Below are 24,347 nucleotides of genomic sequence, written 5' to 3'. Positions count from 1 at the left end.
CATTTTGTCCTTATTGACAGTGTCCTTTGCCTTATTGAAAGTTTTCAGTTTTTAATGCTGATATGTGGCATAATAAAAGCATAGTTATTTAAAGCAAGAAAACAGTACATACAAATACAACATATAATTTCCAAAGTCATTCAGCTACCACACCCCTCATTCCCCATGGCCTCTTTTCTGGCTTCAGCCATTTCACTCAATCTTGTCTCTTTGGCCTCCTGCAGTCAGCAGCAATTCCTCAGTCTTGACTGATCTCTCATGACCTTATTCTTGAAGGACATTGATCATTCATTTCATAATATATTATTCGTCTCTGGTCCATGTGATACTTCTCCATGATTAAATTGAGGTTGTAGATCTTGGAAAAGACTAAGAAGGTAATGTGCTCTTCTGAGTATATCTTATCATTGATAGCTGACATGATATGTCTTATTACTGGAGCTATTTACTTTGATCATTTGGATAAAATGGCTTCTGCCTGTCTTAGGAATGACCCCCAAATAAAATTTAAACTTTCAAGTTAAAAAAATATATTTTTGAAATAATTTTTTAATACTGAAAATACCTTGTTTTTTCATGTTTATTTGTTCCTTATTTGAATTTTCTTTACTATCTGCTTGCAATAATTATAACTTTTGTGTCTAGTTATGGCTTCTACTAGTCCTGTGATTCTACATTTATTGATTGAAATTATTCTATAAGAATGGGATGTAAGGAGATACTTACTCATTTATTTAATCACATAAGCAAATAAGAATAAACACAGGAGTATTTATTTTCTTCTCTGTTTTCCAATCACGATCATTATCAGTTTGGTTTGATAGTCTTTAAGCACCTACATAATCAAAGCAAGCTATTTCAAGTTCCTCTTGAGTTTCTAGAGACCCTACAGTGAACTAGGCTACTTTTCCAGGGTACGTTGCTTGTTATGTTGGGTAAACATGACAAAAAAAAATAATTAAGGTCTTCAGTGACTTCACTGTTCAGTGATTGACTTCTTTTCCAGGATCTCACATAGACTCAGACATATACATACAGAAAGACTGAATTTAGAAATTTGGAAAAAGCATGTTAATGGAAATGCATTAATGTATAACCTTTACTTAAAGAAGGAATAGGAAGTCTGTAATGAGCCAGGAATGTGGCCTGGTCAGTTCCAGGAACTTGGTCACAGAGACCCCCTCCAGCTAGGGCCCAGAATAAGGAACAGGATAGCGGTCACCCATTAAGAAGATAGCATTGACCAAGCCACATTCCTCTTGACAATGTTTTACTTATGACCCTGACTCAACCAGGGGTTGGGTCCCTTTGGAATTTTCCATTGTTTTTATGTTATGTTTCCTTGGTAACCCTCTTACCCCCCTAGTTTGTGGTTTTTCCCTTTAAATACCCCTCACTTCTTGTGTTCAGGGTCGAACCCTTCTGGACTGCCAGGCTATGAGTTCGACCCCAGATCTGGCTTAACCCAAATAAACATCATGTGATTGCAGCAAGCGGTCACTTGTGAGTTTTTGGGTGGTCGAATCATCCCAAGACTTGAGTGAGGGTCTCCCCAGTTCTGGGGTCTTTCAATACATGTGTGTATGTGTGCATGTTCCCATATATATTCTATAGCACTAATGTGTATGCATTATGTTGATAGTGTCAATGTATTCTGTCATGACAGGGTTCATCTAGCTTTATTAATACCACTTCACTCTGTATACTTATAGAGTACATAGAAAGCATATATATATATATATGTATATATAGAAAGCATATATATATATATGTATATATATAACACTTATTTATTTTTCAGCATTCCTGCTATACATGCCTCAGAATTTTAATCCCCACACTTGCACACTTGTGAGTAATAAACTTGCTCACTAGAGTACAGTATTGTGCAAGTGTTGTATTTGTTGGTGGGCTTCTTATTAGCCTTATAAAATCTGGCCAAAACTGCTGTGTTCTCAGTAAATTCCTATATTAGTTTCCCATGAGAATCATAACAAAGGGCCAGAGACTGAATCAGTAAAACAAGGGTATTTTTTCTTGTATAACTTTCTTTAAGTTATAACCTTTTGAAAATATCAAATCTTTATACAATTAAACAAAATCCAAGGCTCTCTAGTTTATAAAATTATATATACTAACTCATTAAGTTTGTATAAAGGAGTATACTTTTAAATTTAATTCATGTAATTACAGCTTTCTTGCCTTTTATTAAACTAGATAAATTCCACATTAAAAAAGACTAGAAATATAATTACAAGTTAATGTTTACCCTAGGTTTTTTTTTTTTTTTTTTTTTTTTTTTTTTTTTTTTTTTTTTTTTTTTTTTTTTTTTTTTTTTTTTAGCTTTTGCTTTTATTTTTTTCTTTTATTCAGAACCGAACAGTTGGCACTAGAGAGCTATTTGATGTGCCTTTCCTTGGGGAAGATCACTCTTTTCCACTCCCAGCTTCCCTCACTTGCAAGTACATCTTTGTGTGGAGGTTAGCCCCGCTGGGCTTTTCTTCATCCACCTTGGCCGGTCTACCAGTGCTATCACACTTGGGCTGTCATTTTTATGGGTGTAGCTGCTAGTATTCCTGGGAGACACAGTCTCCCTAGAAGCTCCCTGATCCTCCAGCTCTTACTCCTGTTCACCCCCATTTTCTGGGATGTGCCCCAAGCCTGAGTAATATTATGTTGGGACTGGCCTCCACAACTCTGTATTTTGATTGGTTGTGGTTTTCTGTATTTTCTGGCGGTTGCAAAGAGAAGTTCCCATGCTGACTGGTGAAGACTCCACTTACTTGTATGAGTAAGCAGAACCACATAGTTCTGAAGTATGGGGTCTGAAATCCGGGCATCTTAAGGGTCATGTGCTCTCTGATGGCTGGCCAGGGGAAAACGTTTTGTTTCTTCTAGTTTCCACCTTCGATGATCCCTATGTGCCTTCGCACTGTCTTTGCTCCAAGTGTCCTATTTTTATGCAAACACCAGTCACTGACTGAGAAAACACTTCTGGCTGCATTTTAAAATGATTACAACTTTAAAGAGCTAATTTCCATATAAGTTCATATTGACAGACAGAGGAGCTTAAAACTTTAACATACCTTTTGGGGAAACACAATTGAATCCCTTCAGCATACTCCTGTGATTCTTGTTTAATGAATTTAGATTCATTCATGACACTTTATGGGGCGAGGTACTGTTGCACAGGCATCCTGTTAACTTTTAAAATTTACAATAATAGGGTACGTTATCCTAATAGTGTGTAGTGCTACTGATTTTCATAAATGAAATACAGTGTATCTCTGTATCTAAAATAAATCTCTCTGTCCTTAAATTCCTTCTCCAAGTCCTGTAGTTTCTCACTCAACCACCATAATTTTTTGAAGTTTAGTTTTTTTTTATTTACCGCTCTATCCAAGGTTTTATTTATGTTTTAATTTTCTGCTTTGTTAACCTTCAACTTTTGTTTGAAAGAGTTTCCTGAAGTGTGGTCAATATTAATTGACTGCTCATATTTTAAGAGTCAGACAGCTAACATTGGTAAGAAGCTCTGTGCATGATGTGTATTGATGATTTCGAACTTAGGCCATTCTCTTGGGAGAGCAGCTGATGTAAACGTTCTTGCTCCTGAGTGGATCTCCTTTACTAAATTCATGCTTAGTGTGGTGGTTTGAGTATGCCTGGCCCATGGAAAGTGGCACTACAAGGAGGTGTGGCCTTTTTGGAGTAGATGGCCTTGTTGGAGGAAGGATATCACAGTAGGAGGTAAGCTTTGAATCTCAGGCCTGTACAGAAGAGACCTTCCTCCTGGTGGACAGTGGAAGACAGTCCTTTCCCTGCTGCCTTCAGATCAGCAGGAAGAACTCTCAGGTCCTGCTCCAGCACCATGTCCACTGGCCTGTTTCCGTGCTTCTTGCCATTATTGTAATGGATGGAGCATTTGAAACTGTAAGCCAGCCCAAATTAAATGTTTGCCTTTATCAGAGAGTTGCTTTGGTCATGCTGGCCCTTCACAGCAACGGAAACCCCAAGACACTTAGGTATACTCTGACATTTGTTTGACCTCTTTGAGCTTATGTCAAAACAATAAGAAGACAAACAAATGATACCTTCTGTCATTTTTGTGACGTTTGAAAGATCAAGAAAGCAGTGCATGAGTTCGACCTACCATGTTCAACTCAAAAGTCTCTATTTTTAATAAGCTAATATTGCCTTCACTAAATTCTTTAATTATAGGCAGTAAGTTAATAGTGAAACGAGTGCAGACTATAAACCAGTGGTATATGTGGACCTGAAGCCTGACTTTATGATTCCAGCTTCAATGTAAAATGACAGAAGGCAATTTCAGCAGTTATTAGAAAATTTGTGTAAGATTAATTGAGTTCGACCATAGTTTATAAAGTGCATGCTAGGAAAATAAATATGTTTTAGGAATATCTCTTAGGTAGCATCTGAAGAATGTGTGCTTTAATGGAATTTAAGAGTTCATTGTGTTTCCATCACTACTGCTTTAGGAAACCTAGTGGATAGAATTCAATTTCTTCTTAGTCAAAGCAAAATGAAGTCTCTTTAGGAACATGTGTGGGCTTAGCCGGAACATAAATTGATTCTGGAAGTGATTACTGCATAAGTATAAGAGAGGCTTTAGTTTGAAAAAGGCACATCAAGCCATGAAAGGAAAGTGTGTCAATCAGAGTAAGAATCCTTGGAGGAAAAGGGGGGGAGAGTGTCCGAGGCCTGCCATTATTCTTGGTTCCTTCTTCTCTTCATGTCCACTGAGCTAACTTAGAAACAGGCTATGAAGAGTAATTGAGTAACTAATACAAGGATAATAACAATCTTTCCTGGGGAAATATTAAGGAGTAGTGCTCAAATTTCTTTCTCTAGTGAGAAGAAAGCAAACTAGAAACATCACCCACTTTCAGAAATTTAAATCTGCTTTCATAATGCCACTGTCTTCTAAACATTTTCCCTTTGCAAGAAATGGAGAGAACTTTTCAAGAAAAAAAAGCATATCAAACAGGTCATTATCACACCTATGTTAAATAAAGTTAATTAAAATTTTTACTCTGTTTCTTTTGCATGTCTCTTTTTGAAAAGTTATATTACAAATTGGGGATTTTTCTCAGAATTGTCTCGAAATCACATATGCTTTTTTACTTTTTCTGGAAAAAAATCTATAAAGAAACTGGTAGCAGTCTGATTTTAATTAAGAGAGGGGTTTTGGAGTAAAGGTCTAGAGTCCTGTAATTTGTCTCCTTGAAATCTGAGACAACTGGTTAACATTTACTTATTTACAACATTTTCCTGTGGACAGTGTTATAGTATCATATGTTTTCACTTTAAAAGTGAGAAAATTCTTTTTTGTCTGCACTGCTTATAGCACAAGCACTGGAAATCAGCAAATACATTGCCCTAAGATTACAGTAATAAATAATAAAGCTACGGACTGCAGCTGCTTTTAGCCAACATTCTTATAAGGCTTTATAAGCTCTGGTGCTGATCCTTGCATACATTTGAGAGTCCATTGCTCACCTTGTGAGAGACACATTAACTCTTTCAAGTCCCAAGGGCACCATTTACTAAATGACTTCTTTAGTGCTCTAAATGTACCTTAGTTCCCTGAAAGAGCCACATTAATCTTCAGAGTATCCCTAGAGGAAACAGATCGGAAAATAGAATTTTCTTGGTCTTCTCAGATTCAAACCTTATAAACCTTATGCTACTGAACAAAAACAACACAAAAGGCTCACTGTTTTTAATTTCTCAGTGTTCCCGAGTACCTTCCAGATTTGAATGATGTATAAGAAAAAATACAAACAGAAATTGTTTTCCTTCCTATGGTGTTGCAATCACTTTTAGCTCTTTCCAGGGACTAAACCACCAAGCAAATAGTACACATGGAAGCATCCATGGCTCCAGCTGCATATGTAGCAGAGGATGTCCTTATCTGGCTTCAATAGGAGGGGACCCCCTTGGTCCTGTGAGAGAGGATGGGACGAGGGGTTTGTGGAGGGCAAACTGGGAAGTAGGACAATACTTGAAATTTAAATAAATAAAATAATGAATAAAAAATAAATTGTTTTTCATTGAATTTTAGAGAAACCAGAAAGAAAAACCCTAAATCATTGTTTAACTACATCACCAGAATTGTGCCAAGTGACCCCCTACAAAAGCAACATCCTTTAGTTATTGAAGGAGAATGCAGATGCCAACATGATACAAAAACCTAGAGGAAACCATTCATTCTGGGTTACTATCTCAAGTTGCTAACTGGCAAACAAAAGAAGAATCTATAGTGCTTACCCATGTGATGGGTCTAATGTTGGGCCGGTTATTGGTTGGCCATTTCTTCAGTCTCTTCATGCCCACATTTCTTGCAGAAGATAAATTTTGAGTTGAAAGTTTTGTGGGTTAGTGTCGCTATCACTCCACCAGGGTTCCTTCCTGGATACAGCAGGTAACTTCTTCAGGTTCCATACCTCCAACGTTGTGTGTCACAGCTAAGGTCACTCCCATTGACTCTTGGGCACCTCCCTTATCCCAGGTCTCTGCCTCATCCTGGAGATGCCCCCTACCTCCCCAGCCCAGTCAGTTGTATATTTCTACTCATTTTCATGGCCATCTTGCCATTTCTTCCATCTTTCCTGATCCTGAACTCATACATTCCTCTCCCTATTTCCTCACTCTCCCAGTTTCCTCCCTCCATTGCCTTTTATTACTTTTATTCCCCCTTCTAAGTGAGATTCAAGCTTCCTTTCTCGGGTCTTCCCTCTTGTTTAGCTCCCTTGGGTCTGTGGAATATATCATGGGCATACTGTATTTTATGGCTAATATCCACTTATAAGTAAGTACATACCATGCATGTTCTTTTGGGTCTGGGTTACCTCACTCAGGATGACAGTCTCATGATCTATTTGCCTGCAAAATTCATGGTGCCTTTGTTTTTAATAGCTGAGTAGTACGCCACTTTGTAAATGTACCACATTTTCTTTATTCTTCAGTTGAGGGACGTCTAGGTTGTTTCCAATTTGGGAGAGGAGGTGCCTAGCCTAGCAGAGACTTGAAGAGCTGGAGTGAGGAGATACCAAGGCGGATCCCTACCCACCTTAGAAGGGAAGGAGAAAAGGGAAATATTGTGTGAGGGGATGACTTGGGGGGAGAGGAGGACAGTGAACAAGATGTAAAGTTAATAAGTAAAAAATAAAATTCAATCTTAAAAACAGGAAAAAATAAGAAGAATCCATGGCCAGGAGAAAAGAAAATATCTGCTATTTGAATTTTATCAATTCAATACATACCGAGCAGAGAGTCATTTTTGTATATATTTCTATATTAAAATGAAATAGACTCAATGTAAAGAGCTTAGAGGTTGCTATATTGAAAACTGAGAGGAACACTCCAGTTTTTCTTCCTGTCTCTCTATTTCCAAGTTTCCAATGTTGCACATAGATTAGTGACCTATTGTACTTCTCTATAGATTTTAAGTATGGAGAAATATATAAAGTTCCAAGGCCATTTCTTATGAATATATCTATTTCTCAATGTAATTGCAGGCAGGCTATATTGAGGAAATCTAACTTTCCTAAATATTGAAATTGCAGTTAAAAGAAAAAGAGAGACCATTAAATAAGATTCTAGAATGTGAAAAATATGAATGAAATATTTCAAATCTTTATAAGATTCAAAGTTTTCTGAAAATGTTCACATATGTCAACAACTTTAATTTTTATCATAAATCCAGATTCAGTCATGGCTTCCACTGGGGCCCCTCATCACTATTCACAAGAGAAGCAAGATGGAAGGAACAGGCGGTAGAAAGACCATAACTGTCGCACAGTTGGAGGGCCAATGATGTGGTCCCAGCTACCCTGTCCATTTTAAACAAAGATTTTTGTTTCAGAGTTTAGATCAGAGGCATCACCTGATGACTAATGAGTAGGTGAAATTAATAAAGCAAGCATACACTTACATGGCGGAAAACTGGGTTTTTAAATGCTTGATTTGTTGTTGCTACAGGATAGTTTTTGAAAGACAATCAGGATTTTGATATAAACTCCCATTCACAATGAAAAAAGAAATCCTTGGGTTAGAATTCAGGATGAAATCTTTCAGACAGTAGGAACACAAATTTCTCTTTCTTACCTGAAATGACTTGAATTTTGTCAGAGAGAAGTTATAAGCTCCCTAAGTTAGCTTAAAGAATGTTAAATTGATCCATAAAAATCCAAGCATATTATAGATGCATGTCATCCTGACACTATCTAACAGTATCTCCCCAACCATAAATTCAGGTGTGTGGTAGCTATTCCACATGCCTTGTTGAATTTTATGGAAATTCATTGTATGATGTTTATTCTCACCTCACTGAAAAAACTGAGGGATGAGAACATTAGGCTTTGGAGTCTTCTTGAGTTCTCTATCTCCATATTGCTTTATAATTTTGTAATAATTAGTAATATTCCACTGTACATATTATGTGTTAAATTTATCCAGAGAAAATGGAAAAGTAGGATAGACTTTTGTTTTTGCATAATTATTATTATGAAGAACTGCTTCATATAAATATGGGAGATGAAAATCCACATTTTTCCAATTTCAAATGTCTGACTAAGGAATACTACTGGGAATATTCAATCCAAGTCTGGCCTGAATACCTGGGAAAGTTAACAGTATAAATTCACTTCAAAAAGACTTGAGAAGTCTTAGCTCTTTTATTGTATATCACAAGAAAAGAGGATAATTCCTCTTTCTTCCATTGTTCTAGAGACTCTCAACATGTTGGATTGTGCCCACACACACTGCAAGTGGTAACATCCCAACAGATCAAACGCATTTAAATGCTCATATAACTTTACACACACCACATTCAGAAGTGGTTTTTAACCTGCTCAGTCTGGAGCCTTCTTAAGCTGACAAATAATATTAACTATCACAACCTGTAAAGGGTTTTAATGACTCATAGACTGAAATTGAACAGAGGCAAGGTGGGCTTGCTGGAGAACTCAACTGAATGTTCTGTAGATTACCGTGAATTTCTCCTCTGCTGCTTCCCAAATCTCTACATATAGACCCGGAAGATGAACTGATCAAAAGTAACTGACTGGTTCTTAATATCAAAGGAGCAAAAAGCCACTTAAATTGGGAGAGGGTAGCAATTAAGGATCTCCACTCTAATACACTGAAATGTGGACTTGACAAGGAAAAAAAAATATGATTCTTTTTCTTTCAGACTACAATTTTCTTAAACTTTAATACAATTTGTTTTCAAGTTTCTAATTCTTTCCAGATTACATATTATGTGTTCATGTACTATAAATAAGGAATTGACTAGATAAGTCATCATAATAAAAAAACTGCAAGTTTAGATTAAGTTTTGTAAAATTTGAGGAAAGGAGACAGTTTAAGATAGTGGAATGAAAATAGTGAAGTTGGAAGCAATAATGATTTAGGAAATGTTTTGATCATTCACAGCTGGAAACGCCATATGCAGACGACATGATATGTTAGAAACGTGTATCATTCTTGCTGTCTCCAGTACCTTAGTTTTGATCTTGCATAGGGACATCACCTGAATGTGTTCATCATGGTGATGCTGTGCTGGGAAGAGGATGCTCAGAGCAGGGAACACAGATAAACACAGCCTCATAATCTCTGAAAGCCTAAGAGGAAGGGAAAATATATTCCCATTATATATCATTTCCTCATTCACAAAATAGATATGGCATGCCCAGAGCAGTTCAAAGAAATGAAGAGATGTCTCGGATGGGCACCAAATGGAACATATCACAATGAGATGCTGAGCAAAACAAGACAATGGGCTGAAATACACTTAATGCTACTAACAGACCAGGACCAGCTCCTTGATGACTCAACTCTTCTCTTCCTCCAAGAAAACCTACTGGACCTTAATATAGTTATAGGCACACAGGCTGAGCTCCATAAATATTTGAGAGCCTCATAAAGACTGTCAAGATGAGCACTAGTGCGAGAGTTAAAAATAGCCTCTGGTCCCTGACTTTCCTCAGTCACTGTGCTGTTTATCCTTAATCAGGCATGCACTGTGTCTGACTTATTCAGTATTTCTAGTCTGACCATCTCTCATATCATGCCTCTTAAAGGTTTTGAAATAGTCTCTCCATCAACATTTCCCTTATTATTTCATAAATAAAATGGAAACCAACAGAGAGTTTGTGGCCATGTCCTTCCTAGGGTTTAATCCAAACCTCAGGAAATGCCAGCTTTCCTCCTTGTACAACTGACTCTCTCATCTCTATTTTGTATTTAAATTGGACCAGTTATTTTTTTCTTCTCTTTTAAAGCTGTTTTGTCTTTATAATTTCATATATTTTAATTATCAACATTGAAAAAGTAAATTCTCACATTAGCTCTCAAATTTTCTAATTCCCTCTCATTTGTGTAAATTATAGTTTGAGTTTTCTCTCCACTTTTTAAAAAATAATTTATTTATTTTATTTTTTATGTTACATTGGTGTTTGGACTGCATATATTTCTGTGAAAGGGTGTCAGATGCCCTGGAACAGGAATTACTGACAGTTGTGAGCTGACATATGGGTGCTGAGAATTGAATCCAGGTCCCCTGAGAGAAAGTCCTCTTAATGACTGAACCAACTCTCCAGCCCCTCTCTACCTTTTCAATGACAATTACATGCCCCCCCCAAAAAAAATCACAAAATTTTTAACTTTCAAATCTATTTGGTCTATTTTCAAGCCTTTTTAAATATTTAAAACCTTGTTTCTATTGTCAACCTTTGTGTAGGATGCTTCTTACACTTTGAATTTTGTCCTCTATTTCATGTGCTTACATGGAGGATGGGGTTTCTAGCATCTTGTAACTTTGATAGTATGGCATTACTAATACTGTAGCAATGTCTGCACAAGTCACCTCTAGGCTCTCTTAACCACAGTAATGGTTCGTTTTGACTCATGGCTTAGGACGTGTCCCTTCACACAAACTTGGCCATTTTTGATTAGGGGACTGTGGGGAAGTAGCATACATTGGTAGAAACATGAGTGAGTAAAACTGTTTATCTCCTGCTTAGGGAGCACACAAAAAAGAAGAGGACAAAGCACCACTTTACAGCTTCCCCATGCCAGCACTCAGAATGATCAAACACCTCTCACCAGTAGACCCGATTTCACAAAGTTAGATTCTATTACCTCGCAATCAAATCATGCTGGGCAACAAACTTTACCACACAGATCATTGGGTGTCGCTTAGGACATGACATACAATGAGAACCTGTGATGGTTAGACATGCATCTCCCTTCTATAGAACTCTTCAACTTGTCTTGCTGCATTTCCTTGGTGTGTCTCTTACCAATACCTATTTCTCTTCAAATTCTTAAAACACAAGCTTTTTTTCTCAATGCTTTATTCTTTCTGTAAAGTTACATGTGTGTTGCCACTCTTGTTTTTTTATTGAAAATAAGTATTCTGGTCATGGTTTTGCCTCCTCCAACTCCTCCTAGACCCTCCTGAGTGCCTCACCCACCCAAAGCAGCACCCTTTCGTTCTTTCATTAGGATACCAACAGGCATCTAAAATGTTAATAATGAAATAAAATTTGATATTTTTTTAAAAAGAAGAAAAACAACAAAATAAAAACCTCAAGAAATATGTATAGATGCAGAGACACAGATATTCATACCCATTGAAATCCCAGAACAACACAAAACTTGAAACCATAATAAATACGTAAAGTACCTGAAAAGAAAGCTCTGACAAAGTCTTACAGAAAAAAAAAATTGGCAAATGCCAGTGTGGTTGTTTTGTGTTAGCTGTCTACTCTTGGGTGTAGGGCTTGTCCTTTAGAGAGGTTTGTATACACAGTGAGACTTCTTTGGAGAAAATTAAATTTTTCTTTGCAAGCAGTTGGAAGATATCTCCAATTGCTAAGCATTCTCTTCCATATCTTCCTAGAATCTTCTAAGCCCTACCCTGTTCCTACTTTTAAACTCAAGCCTTCTTTTTAACCCTTTACTTGACTTCTTGCAGGCAAAGAACACTCAGTCCTCTGATCTCTCCCTCTCATTATTGTTTCATTGGATAATATAATTATATTCAATATTCAAATTTTCTCTCTACTGTGTACAGCAATGGCATCCATGTGGATCTCCTTGCACATGAAATGAGAAAGAAGGACAGGAGGGGGAGGGGGAGGAAGAGACAGAGGGAGAGAGAAAGAAGGGGAGGGAGAGGGAGAGGGAGAGGGAGAGAGAGACTCATACCTACTATCAGGACAGAAAATGAGGCATTTGTCATTTGTACTCAGCCAAATTCTATGCTAAGAAAATGTCTATAAAAGGCTAGTAAGTGATAAATTCCTTAGCTAATAGTTGTTCAAAATATGTATACCCATAATGCATTCTTATTTATACAAACCCTTGGAACTTTTACTGCAAATTTATGTTTTAAAAAGTAGAGGCTTTACATTGCAGTCTGTTGTGTACATTTTGTCGAACTGTTCTGAATAAATATGGGAAATGCCTTGAGATTTGATTGCCAAAGATGATTGAAGCCCTTCTGTGACATAAATTTAAAATGTGTTCTCAGTGATGAGAAAGAATTTGAATTATTCAAAAGATATAATTGGACACTTTATCTTGAAAGAAAGACAGGATAAATACTATATAATTCTTAATATCCAACTCTTGCCTTTATAAAAGCTAAAAGCAAATTTCCCTATCCTATAATAGTGTAGAAAAATCTAAAATAATAGAAAATAATTATTTTATATCTTTGTTACTCAAGCATTTATTTTCTGATTTAAAGATGCAAGATAACAGGTTATTTATAGTTTTTGTGATAGCTAACTTTAGCCTAGAAACACAGTAATTATTACTGCTACTGTTGAATTCAGTTAGCACTTCTTTAACTTAATAAGAAATTTCAGTGGATCAGGAGAGGAATTGGGTCAAAATTTGAGAGATTCACAAAGTCTGATCTCTTGCTATCACTGATAAATTCTACCAGATCCATTTGTAGAGGGACATTTCCAACCAATAACTGGATGGATAGGCAGAAACGCTAGTGCTTCAGAGGGAGCCAAGTCTCTGAGATCACTGCCAAATCCACTAAATTGTTCCTGAGCAAATCAGTGAGCAAACACTTTCAAATCCATGCTAACCTTTTAAAACTAAATCATGTTTCTGTGAGGATACTATTTTTCTCCGGGAGCCACAACTTTATTAGATAACCAAACTCTCATGCTCTTTGGGGAACATACAATAGGGTGGGAGCTAGATGTTAGTGAATTAACAAAGGGCATTAGGAAAGAATTTCTGGGAATAAAGGGGCTACACAGGTGTCAGCAAACGATGAAACAGAATGTAGAAACTGACTTCATAATTTCACTGAGAAACAGAATGAGGCCAAGTAAACCAAGATTGTTTTGTGCCAGGATCAGAAATAGTATTTAAATTCCTCCATTTCTAGAAACACTGCCAATCAAAGGTGGAAAGAATGACATGTTTGCTCCATTGCCAGATGGTTAGGATGTTGATTTTGCGAGTGTATGCGCTGTTTGGCTTACATGTCTACATCCCAATTTTGAAGGTGACTGAAAATCTCTGCACCTGCCAAATCTCCTTGTTAACATTCATCAGTTGGTGGCCATGGCAGGGATTTTATTCAAACATATAAGTTTTATTATTTATATCATTTTAGATAGGATACTGTGGGAGAAGACACTTTATGTGCTTTCTACCTGGGAAGAGGGAAAGAGAAGCAGGGATTTGTATAGACTTAAATTTTTTACTCTAATTTTGGACTTTGATCCTGGAAGACCTCTGACTGATATTCAGCATTCAATAAGTTTTACAAATGTATCATGAGCACACCATCCGAAAGCAACCAAAAGCTTGTGTCATTTGCCATATTTTAATTACCATAATGATAGCCACAAATGCAGAATGAGTAAGTTGGAGAATAATTACTTGATATATTTTGTTCAGAACAAATTTTTAGAAGTATATTATTTTAAAAGGCCAAAAAAGAAAGGAAAAAGGTAAAAGAAAAAAGAAAGATTCAAAACTGTGTTTGTATATCATGTGCCTACAGAAATCAAAGACCCTTATTAACATGTGACAACTTATTGTTTAACTAAAGAAGGAAATTAAAGCCATTTAAAATTAATATGTATTTTATGGCAATTAAAATTTTGAAATTGTTCATTGAAAATGAATGATATCCAAATAAGGCAATGACATCTCACATTGTTTATAGTTTATCAGAACTGATAATATCAATATAGTAATAACTTCTTTTTTCTTTGTTTGTTTTGTTTTGTTTTTGAGGCAGGGTTTCTCTGTATAGCCCTGGCTATCCTGGAACTCACTCTGTAGACCAGGCTGGCCTCAAACTCAGAAATCCTCCTGTCTCTACCTCACAAGTGTTGGGATTAAGGTCATGTGCCACCACTGGCTGGCTAGTAATAACTTCTGTACTGTGTACCAGGCATTGTGTTGTGAGCCAGGATAAAATAATGAAGAAACTTATAAACGGTGCAATTTATAACTTACATGACATGTATACAATATTGGAGAACAATGCTTATCCATCATAGCTGTATCTGCAATGTAAGTCTACTTTCATGTTAAAGAAGTATACTATTTAACTCCATTTTGATCAATTTTCTCTAAAAATAAAAAAATATTGCTATCCAAAAATGAAATTGATCTTCAATTGTGACTCTTCAATTTCAAGCTTGTCTAATACTTAACTTCTGCCAAAACTGCTACTTATCAACTCTACTAAAACAACCTCATTAGTATTGAGAGATAACATTTTTTGCTATAATTCAATTTTAGACAAACTTGATTCATTTATTTACTTCTGTGCGTGTTTGCAGCCAATTTATTTTGTGAGAGACTCATCCTGAAATTACAGTGCTCAAGGTTAAATGGTCAACGGAGACCATGCTGAGTTTCATAATTGCTCTGAGTATTTACATACACACAGTATACTTCTTCCTCCCTTCAGGCTGAAGTTATTATGGTCATATTCAAGGAGACTTTTTTTTTCATCAGCAAGTTAAAGTAGGTTCCAAAGGGGCTCCTGTGGAATGCGTCTACCCCCTTTCCCCAGCAGCCATTTTCTAGGTAGTAAAACCACAATCCACATGGAACCCAGCTCTTTCCAGAGCCTCGCTTTCATCGTTAGAAATGCTAGCCTACTCCCAGCCCACATAAAATACAGAGCCTACAGTTCTGCTCTTCATCAATAACACAAAGTAGTTGCACCCCGAGTACTTATTAGAGAGCCCAGCTACAGATTTACTGCAGCTTGGAAACCATGCTAACCTTAGTTAGAGAATTTTATCTGTGAAAGGTTTCCTGAAGTGTAATTCAGTCCACATAAAGGAACACTAACAGCCTTCCCATAGAAAAAGCCTGGTGTACAAAACAAATGCACATATAGGCCACAAAACGTCCCCACAGAAACACTTCTAATAAACTGCACTTTCACCTTGGAACTGTGTTGATGGACTGCACTGAAGGATTCTAACAAACAGAGAGATAAAATTCATTGATGTCACGATTAGGACAGTTCCTAGAGGATACTCTACAGTGTGTTGTGTTGTCCTGTTTATGGGGACTCAAAGGAGAAATCTTTTCTCTGGTCTCAGTGCCAGAAATAATTGTAGTTCTACTAGGCAACAGGTGAGTTTCATTTTATGGACACTGTGCAGCGTGTTATTTCAGTGGTCTCCTCCTTGCTTCACAAGTGGAAAATAAAGTATGTGGCCTGCCTCAAAAACGTCAGGGACTCACCTCCTCCTGCCTTTGACTTCGCTCTGCCAATTCTACATCTTCAACCACTTACTTTTCACATCTATTCATGTAAAAGTTTGAAAACTGACATCATGCATCTTTTCTCATGATATATTAAATAATGAAGATTAAGAATGTAAGATAACAAACAGCACCTATTTTCTTCTATTTTTCCATCAACCCCACCATATACCTGAGAGAGGATATACCAATGTACACCACAGGGACCATCACCATAAATAGAACAGAAAAGCAAGAAAGCAAAAAGAAAATATATATATATAGCTTTAAGTTGTGAAATAGTTCATTTGATAGCAATGCAAAATTGAAGGAAATGGAAGGGAAAGGCTCTGAAAGTAACGTAAAGGTGATATTCTGACTCGAGTTCTAGGAACACATAAGCAAAGCTCAGAGCTAAGAGAGAGGAGGAAAAAGAGAGTAGGAGAGATGAGTGGTGGCAAGGAAGGAATGGAGAAGATTAGGGGCCATGCATACACTATGGGTCCTGATCCCCTCCTCTCTGTTGGAGCTCTGTAAAATCATAAGAGTGTCAAGCAATGGGTGGGTACTCTTGCTCTTCAGAAAGGGACAAACCAGTCAAATCCAGGAAGACATGTCTAGGGTTACAGAGGACAGCAGCATAAGATGATGGAGCTGAGCGCATCACACCAGAACTATAGGACAACATACACCACAGACAGCTACATGGAATCAACACAGAGAATGGAATAGGAACAGGCTAAATGCTTAGAGAGCAAGGTGTGTTTTCTACGCTAGAACTTTACTGTTGGCCTCTGTAAGCCATATGTGAGCAGAGAGACAAGAAGGTTCAGGAAAAGCCACTGTGACTTGGGAAGTTCCTGATAGAGGAGTCTATTCCTTAGTGGAAAGAGATTATAAAGAGTCATATTGACAGGCAGTGGTGGCACATGCCTTTAATCCCAGCACTTTGGAGGGAGAGGCAGGCAGATTTCTGAGTTCGAGGCCAGCCTGGTCTACAGAGTGATTTCTAGGACAGCCAGGGCTACACAGAGAAACCCTGTCTCTAAAAACCAAAAAATAAATAAAAGTTATATTTCAGAAGTTCTGATTTTTTAAACTCGTAAGATATTTGTTACATAAGGAAATGCTATTTATGCATAGGATTCACATAAAACTATAGTATAGATTATCTATTGAAAAATGTTCTAAATATTTACTTCTGAGTTTATTCCCAAATGTTTATTTCAACTATGTTTGGCATGGTATTGAACTCTCATGAGGTCCTCATCTTACTCCCAAATTCCATATTCCCAAATACATACATACATGCATACATACATACATACATACACATACATACACAACAAATACACACATATGTACATCCCTTGTTCTTTCCTTACTATCCATATAAATTAAGTCAAAGACTTTGATAGCCTTGCTTGCATCCATCTTCACTCCACATACACTGTTGTTTCTATAGCTCAGACTAGCATCTGGCTCCTCCATTTCTGTGACAGAACATAGACCGTGCTGTTGAAATGAACCTGAGCTACACTCCCTCTGTGAGTCTTCATCAGAGTTTTCAAAACTTCCCATTCCCTCCTTGTGAAATGGAAGTTGAAGCTTTGAAATGAGGACACTCAGAAATTATGTATCTGAAGCTGACATAACCTCAGACCCACTCTGGAAGCCTAAGAATTTCATTATCTACATTATTTGCCTTTTCTTTTCCTCTGTGTCAGGGTGCTAATGAAAATCACACAGTTATATAAATTCAAGAACACAGAGAGTAGATAGGATCTCCACAGCAATCAGTGCAAGGTTTTTTTTGTGTGTGTGTGCTGTTTGTTTTTAACGCTGGACATTTAACTCAGGGTCTTATGAGTATTAGGCAGGCAGCACTTAACTATTCCCCTAAATACCCAGCTCTAATTTATTCATTTTAATGAAGCTGTTCCCTAGAAGTGTCATGATCCTTAATTATTCAACGTGTTGTCATTACAGTTTCTAGGTAGTTCTCATTTGTTTCTTTAGTTGTTTGTTTGGTTGTTTGGTTGGCTGGTTAGTTGGGGGTTTTACTTGGACTGTTCAATACAGGATGTCAAGTCTGATGTATCTCATTTTCTCTTTCATATCAATAACTCATTCTGTTGGTTTTTTTTCTCCATTAGAAAGGATGCATACCTCACCATTTTTGTTTGGCCCACTTTTGACATTTCTCAAGGCTTGATTAAGATTTCCTTTTGTCTCTGTGAGTTTGGGGCCAGCCTCATCTACAAAGAGAGTTCTAGGACAGTGAGGACTACACATAAAAACCTGTCATAAAAAAATACAAAATAAAATACACACACACACTCACTCACACTCACGATTTCAGTTTGGAATGGATCGCTTTTCAAAGACACCAAGTGTCCCAGTCTAGGGGAATGCCAGGGCCAGGAAGGAGGAGAGTGTGGGTTGGTGAGCAGGGGGAGGGAACAGGGTTTTTTTGTTTTGTTTTGTTTTTGTTTTTTCTTTTCTTTTCTTTTTCGGAGGGGAAACTGGGAAAAGGAGATGTCATATGACATGTAAATAAAGAAAATATCTAATAAAAAATACTTTCCCTGTGGTCCTTTGCTAGCCATCACTGACTAAATCCTGTTTGTCATATTTCAATCTTCTATAATTTGTCTTTCTTTGTTGAAAACTAGTTCATTTATAATTATTTAATTGAGATATAGATACAATGCTGAAGTCAAGACATTTTATTACTTTTCTATTTTCTAAGGCTTTAATTACTGGTACATTTTCTCAAAAGTACAGAAAATATGTAAGTGATCTATAAAAACTTGATGAAAAATGCTAAAAACTGAAAAAGTATCTTAACAACGTATGGGGTTAGTTCCTTCAAGTGTTTGTGTTCTTGTCACAATATTAAGTAACCTAAGGAATTTTACAGCACAGATGATGTAGCTGTGAACATATTTCTTATGTGTTAAATACACCAGAGACAGATTTTGATGCACCTGGAATCCATTATAAGCGGATGCTTGCAAAGACACAAGAAAGAATCATGAGCCCATGACTAAAAGTCAGCAAAAGATCAGCTGGTGTTATTATTGGGTGCAAATGTGAAAGGCAGCAAGTAAGCACAGAGATTATGGCCATATTTCTGTGTTTACTAGGACGGCTATTGCTTCCGTTAGCTCTTCAGCTTCTAATGTTCCTAGGCTTGTGACGTTGTGTACAATCCATTGTTTTTCTTCAAGTCCTGCTTTTATGATGTTTACTTCTGTGGCTCACAAGCATTTTTTTTTCAGGAATACAGAATACGTGTGTGTGTGTGCATGTGTGTGTGCATGAATATATGTATATTAATGTATTAATATGAGCCCACAATAGAAAACTATGTTCACTAAACTGTTTCTAATGTCTAATTCATCTGTTACTTTCCAGAGAGAAAAATGTCATATGCTAACATGTGCAGCTGCACATTCCAACTCACTAATGTTTGATGACTTACTTGAATGAAGCTAGAGGAGATACTGAATAAATGTTAATTCTTCTTTCAAATCTGTTTACTAGTCAGTTTCTCCTCCCTTCAAATTCCTGTAGAATAAGATCACTGGACTAGAATCCAAGGTTGACCCTGCTGTGTTGGCAGTCACTTCAAATTACCTTCCCCATTCAGTCAAGGCAGATTCTGTGCCTCTCCTGTACAAGGCGTGCCCATCCTGTTGTTCATAGTCTTTGCTCTGATTTTCCCCAGAATGATTTCTCCTCCCACTTGAATCATCAAGTCCCCAGCCTTTTGTAGTACTACTTCATTTCAGGCCTTGCTCACCCTCTCTCCATTCCTTCAAGAGGCTGATGTAATAAAATGTAATGTGCCCTTGCCATTCACATTATCTTCATATAATGTTTTCAACTTATTAAACACAACCCCACTCTAATTAAATGGTGTGAAACAAGCCTGTGACCTAATGTGCTGCAGTCCTACAGTTTAAAATAGAAGCTTATATTTAATAAGTACTTCCTGATGATTTGACCAAGAGATGTAGCTAAGTTAGGAGGATAATTTGTATTAGACTAAAGTGAAAGTACAAGCAAGCAGAGCAATGTAGGTGGTCACTGCTCAACTTTCCATCTGAACCAAATTCTCGTCTTCCTAGGAAATTTGAAGGGCTAGAAATGAAAGAGAATAAGTAAAGAACCTCATTTGGTCAGTAATCCATAGGGTGAGTGGAAATATAAAGCTGAGTTAATATACTCACAAATAAAACATGCTTCTACTTCTGTACTAGGAAATCATATGAAGCAGTATTACAAGAAAAATTATTGTTTTTTACTCATGATATTCTGTCCAAAGCACAAGGTGACCCAAAGTTTGACCTACTGATCTTCAGGTAAAATTCATCAGTCTCCTGATTCCCTAGGACTCTGTCTACCTTGCCTCATTACCTATGTACTGTCTTCTACCCCATCATTCTACAATATCCTATCATCTATCATGATGTTAATCTTCCCAGAGAAGACCCTGATAATAACGGGTACAAAAAGGCTGACATGTTCCAAATAGATATACTCCCACACACCTGTCTATTGAGTGAAGTAGAAACTTCTGGTTTCTTTGAAGACTCAGTTGTGCCATGTGATGTTTTTCTAGAAGCTGTCTTATGAGAGGATGGTTTTTGCTGAAGCAGACACATAGGAGGATGTTTTACTGTGAACAGACACATGGTGTTTTTCCTGGAAGCTGCATAGAAAAAGAGCATGTGATGGCTTGTTAGAGTGGCTGCTTGAGAGGACACAGGATGCTTGGAAAGGGTGTAGATATATACGGAGAGACAGTGGGCAAAGCTGTGTAGCACTGGTTTGCCTTGCCATGCTTTACTAGTCTTCATTGGGTTTGGTGACAACTGCTCTTCACTGATGATGCTGTTGTAGTGGTTCATCTTTCCTTCTGCGCTGATCTTCATTTGTTGTGACAACATAAAGAGAAATGCACCAAAGAACTTCTCATGATATTCCAGTGGCTTCTTGCCACTTCTATGGACTTGGCCAATTGGCAGAGGCTCACAGTTTCTTCTGGATAAAACTGTCATTTCTGATTCACAAATGGTGTTTGTGAGTAGACGGCTGCTGATTTGTGTGACCTGAACTGCTAATATCCTGAAAATAGAGATTGGAATTACCCCCAAAGAGCTATTTCTAGGTAGGTCCATATCTCCCTTTACCCTCTGCTGGGTGGAGGGCTATAACAGAGGTTAAAGCCTTTAAGAACCCTTGTTAAAGGAGGTTTTGAAAATCTAAGCCTACACTGAGTAGACAGGTTGAACCAATATTAAGAATGATCTGCACATGGTGAGACTGATTGTTCTGGCAGCGCGTGTATAGTGGAGGATTGCAAATTCGATCATCAATGGGAGGAGAGGACCTCGGCCCTGTGAAGGTTCTGTGCCCCAGTGTGGGGGAATGCTAGGTCCAATAAGCAGGAGAGGGTGGGGTGGCAGGCATGGGGAGTGGGGAGGCAGTTGGGGTTTGTTTTTGTTGTTTTTGTTTGTTTCTTTGTTTTTTAGAGGGGAAACTGGGAAGGGAGAAATTTACATGTAAATAAAGAAAATATCTAATAAAAAAAGAAAAAAAAAAGAATGGTTTGTGTAGTTTGCACTGAAAAATAACCCATAGTTAACAATCAGCCTCAGATCCAAGCTAAATGCAGTTCTTAATACAATTAAATAAGTCTTGGCCAAAAGACTTCGCATTCTTCACCTTACTTTTAGACAGGTCTAATTTACAATCCTGCAGGTCTTCCAATTCTGCATTTAACCCTAAAATGTAGATGTATAGATGATGTTACATTCCAAGAATATGGAAAGGCTTAAAGACTTGATGGTGTGGAGATCATAAAAGATGCACTAAGCCTTTTTACAAGGTGACTGTTGTTGAGTCACTGTAATTAGAGTTCATTTTTATTTAAATGAAGTTTTTGGCAAGATATCTTCATTGTACAGCAGAATATTTTACATGAATATCAAGAATTTGAATGCTTTAAATCATTTTGTAAATCTGGAATAAATCAAGCCATCTGTTCAGACACAACTTCTGGAGTCTGAGTCAGTGAATCAGTGTGTCATATGATCTTCATTTTTAGAGTTCTGAGAGTCAAACCTAGAATATTAATCTAATATTCAAAAAGTACATATCATTGCATAATCTTTTAAAACAATGCCCCCATTGATTAAACTTTTCATCCAAAACTTTTTGAAATTATCCTTGTATAATTGCTATATTTTATATGCTGAAATTTTTGATAACTATGTTTATAACTCTCTTCTTGGGTTATTTATGAAGACTTTCCTATAGATTACTTTCCTGAAAACAATTAAGTCACTTTCTTCAATAAATCACTAAAATTCTAAATACAAGCTGAGAAGGGATAAAGTTATTATTCACCAGTATATGTCCTCTCACATTAATTAACATCAGCATTTTCTTTGCTTTGTTTTGTTATAAGCTTGTCTTAGAATCTTGCCAGGATAATATCACAAAGACAATGCTTAGTATTTCTATCCAATGTCTTATACACATTAGTTCATTTAAAGCTTTCAAACTGTGACATTAATACTACCTTGTTTGCTTTTTAAAGGAAAACAGGCTTTAAAAACACATCAAAACTCACAATTAAGTGTGTAACAGAATTCCAAAGCTGCCGCAATAGTGCTAGAACCTAAGTTTCTTGTAAATTATGGTGCCTCGTAAATACTTTGTACAATAGAAACTATTTGTAGTACTCTCAATAAATTTCATATGATGCGTAATGTTTTTAGCGCCCAGTCCATATATTTCTCATAAAGCCTTGAGCAACTCATCTTCATGTAGAGACCACAATTTAAGATACTAAAAAAATCTCATCAATTCAAAGTTTCATTCAGATTACTAACACAAATTTCTCTGACCTACAGCTGTGATGTTCTTAGTCAATAATATGAAACAGCTAAGGTCTTGGTCTTTTGTGCTTGTCGGAGACTGTTGAAATAAAGGGAGATTTCATTGCTGGAAAGGCTGAGTGAGTGTCAAACTGGTCATTTTTCAGCTGACAGGCCGATTAGTTACAACAGTTCGGCTAGAAAGTCAGCACCCAGGGCAGTGTTCAAAGCTGTCGACTCTGCGATAGAAACTGGCTCTGGGATATTAAAGCAAGAGAGAAAAGTGGCTTTTTTGCAGGGAGGAATCTGGTAGAACACATGAAAAACAACAGGCACTTTGAGACTTTCTGGGCTTTCAATGATGGGAGGACCACCCCTGCGAGCCACTTCCAATTGTAACTGCCCAGAGGAAAGCACCCACCTCAGACATTTGCATCCATTTCATCTTTCCTTTTAGGAAGTAATGTGATTTAGCACTGGTGTCTGCAGGATAAAAAGAGTCTTATTAATGTGTGGCAGTTGGTGTTGTAGCACGGACAACCCACATAAGTGATGGAAGACCCTCACGTAATTGGATCTGAAATTGAATAAAATGATGAAAAATTTAGCATAGGCTTTGTCTTTAGACACTACAGAGAGGACAGCCCAGAGGTCAGGATACCTGGGAATGATAAGGGGCATTTCAGAGTCTCTGCTGGTAAAAAAAAAATTTGTTTAACACAGTCTCATGATTAAAAGGATTGTGTATCCTGCTGTGGCACCAAGGTACAAGAGAGGGAATAATAAATTGATGCCATTGACAAGGTGTCATTTGTTATCTGTTTGAAAATGCCAGGTCATGTCATTATGGTGAAATATTTTCTCTCTTGATGTATGTCTTACAAAGCAGGTTCAATGTTTGGTACTATTCTATTTCAATAAAAGAAAACGGCTTAGGACCTGGGAAGCGGTGTCACTGGGAAGAAAATAAGGTCATCTTTGACTTTTATTTGGCCATTTTTCCAACACCCTCCATTAGAAATATATTTCATTCATCTACTTGATCCAAATTCTTTTTTCATTTATCTTTTTGAGGAGTGTAATTATCCTCTTCTCTCTTAGCTAAAGGCAGGAAATGAAGACAGTTTCAGATATTGCAAGTAATTGCACATTCTTACATGCTGAGATTCTGTGCTTGTTAGACCCTTGATAGCAACATCCCTCAGAAAGTTTCAGTATACAAACAGAAAAACAAATTTGTCCTAGGGTGTTTCAATTAAAAGTAAGAGAAAGCAATTTAAAGACTACAGGTTGATAAAGATATTAAACTTACATATCTCAGTACTGTGATAGTTGTACCAATATATGATTTAAAATGCAATAATATGTGGACAAATGCAGATGTAGGATATTGGAATTCTTAGCAAGTAGATTTCCAGTTACAATGTATTTCATTTTTATCAATATCACAATTGTGTTCTTAGCCAGAATAGACTTGCTTTGCATACAGTAGATAAAGGAGAGATCCAAGTTCTTATAGAGGAGGAAAAATAAAATTTGTTCATAATGGTATCATATCAATCACTGGACAAATGATTAAATAGATGATATTTTATTTTTTAGGTATAACTTTATTCATTGCAAAAAACGTTAAGTGTTTAATTATAAAACCAACTAAAGTAAGAGATAGCAAAA

The 24,347-nt window shown here is 36.8% G+C and overlaps 1 long non-coding RNA gene across 1 annotated transcript in view; it reads right to left on the bottom strand.

Annotated features, from left to right (window-relative positions):
• Positions 1 to 6,367, bottom strand: part of LOC116093860 — a 49,875-nt gene extending 43,508 nt beyond the window's left edge. The window contains exon 1 of the long non-coding RNA XR_004119862.1: positions 6,292 to 6,367. This is a non-coding gene — a long non-coding RNA (uncharacterized LOC116093860). The remainder of the gene's footprint in view (positions 1 to 6,291) is intronic.
• Positions 6,368 to 24,347: the final 17,980 nt, after the last annotated feature.

Source organism: Mastomys coucha, unplaced genomic scaffold (assembly GCF_008632895.1).
Source record: "Mastomys coucha isolate ucsf_1 unplaced genomic scaffold, UCSF_Mcou_1 pScaffold16, whole genome shotgun sequence".
In the NCBI taxonomy this organism is placed as follows: Eukaryota; Metazoa; Chordata; class Mammalia; order Rodentia; family Muridae; genus Mastomys; species Mastomys coucha.
Note: the sequence above shows the minus strand (reverse complement) of the source record. Positions and strands in the feature narration are given on the sequence as shown.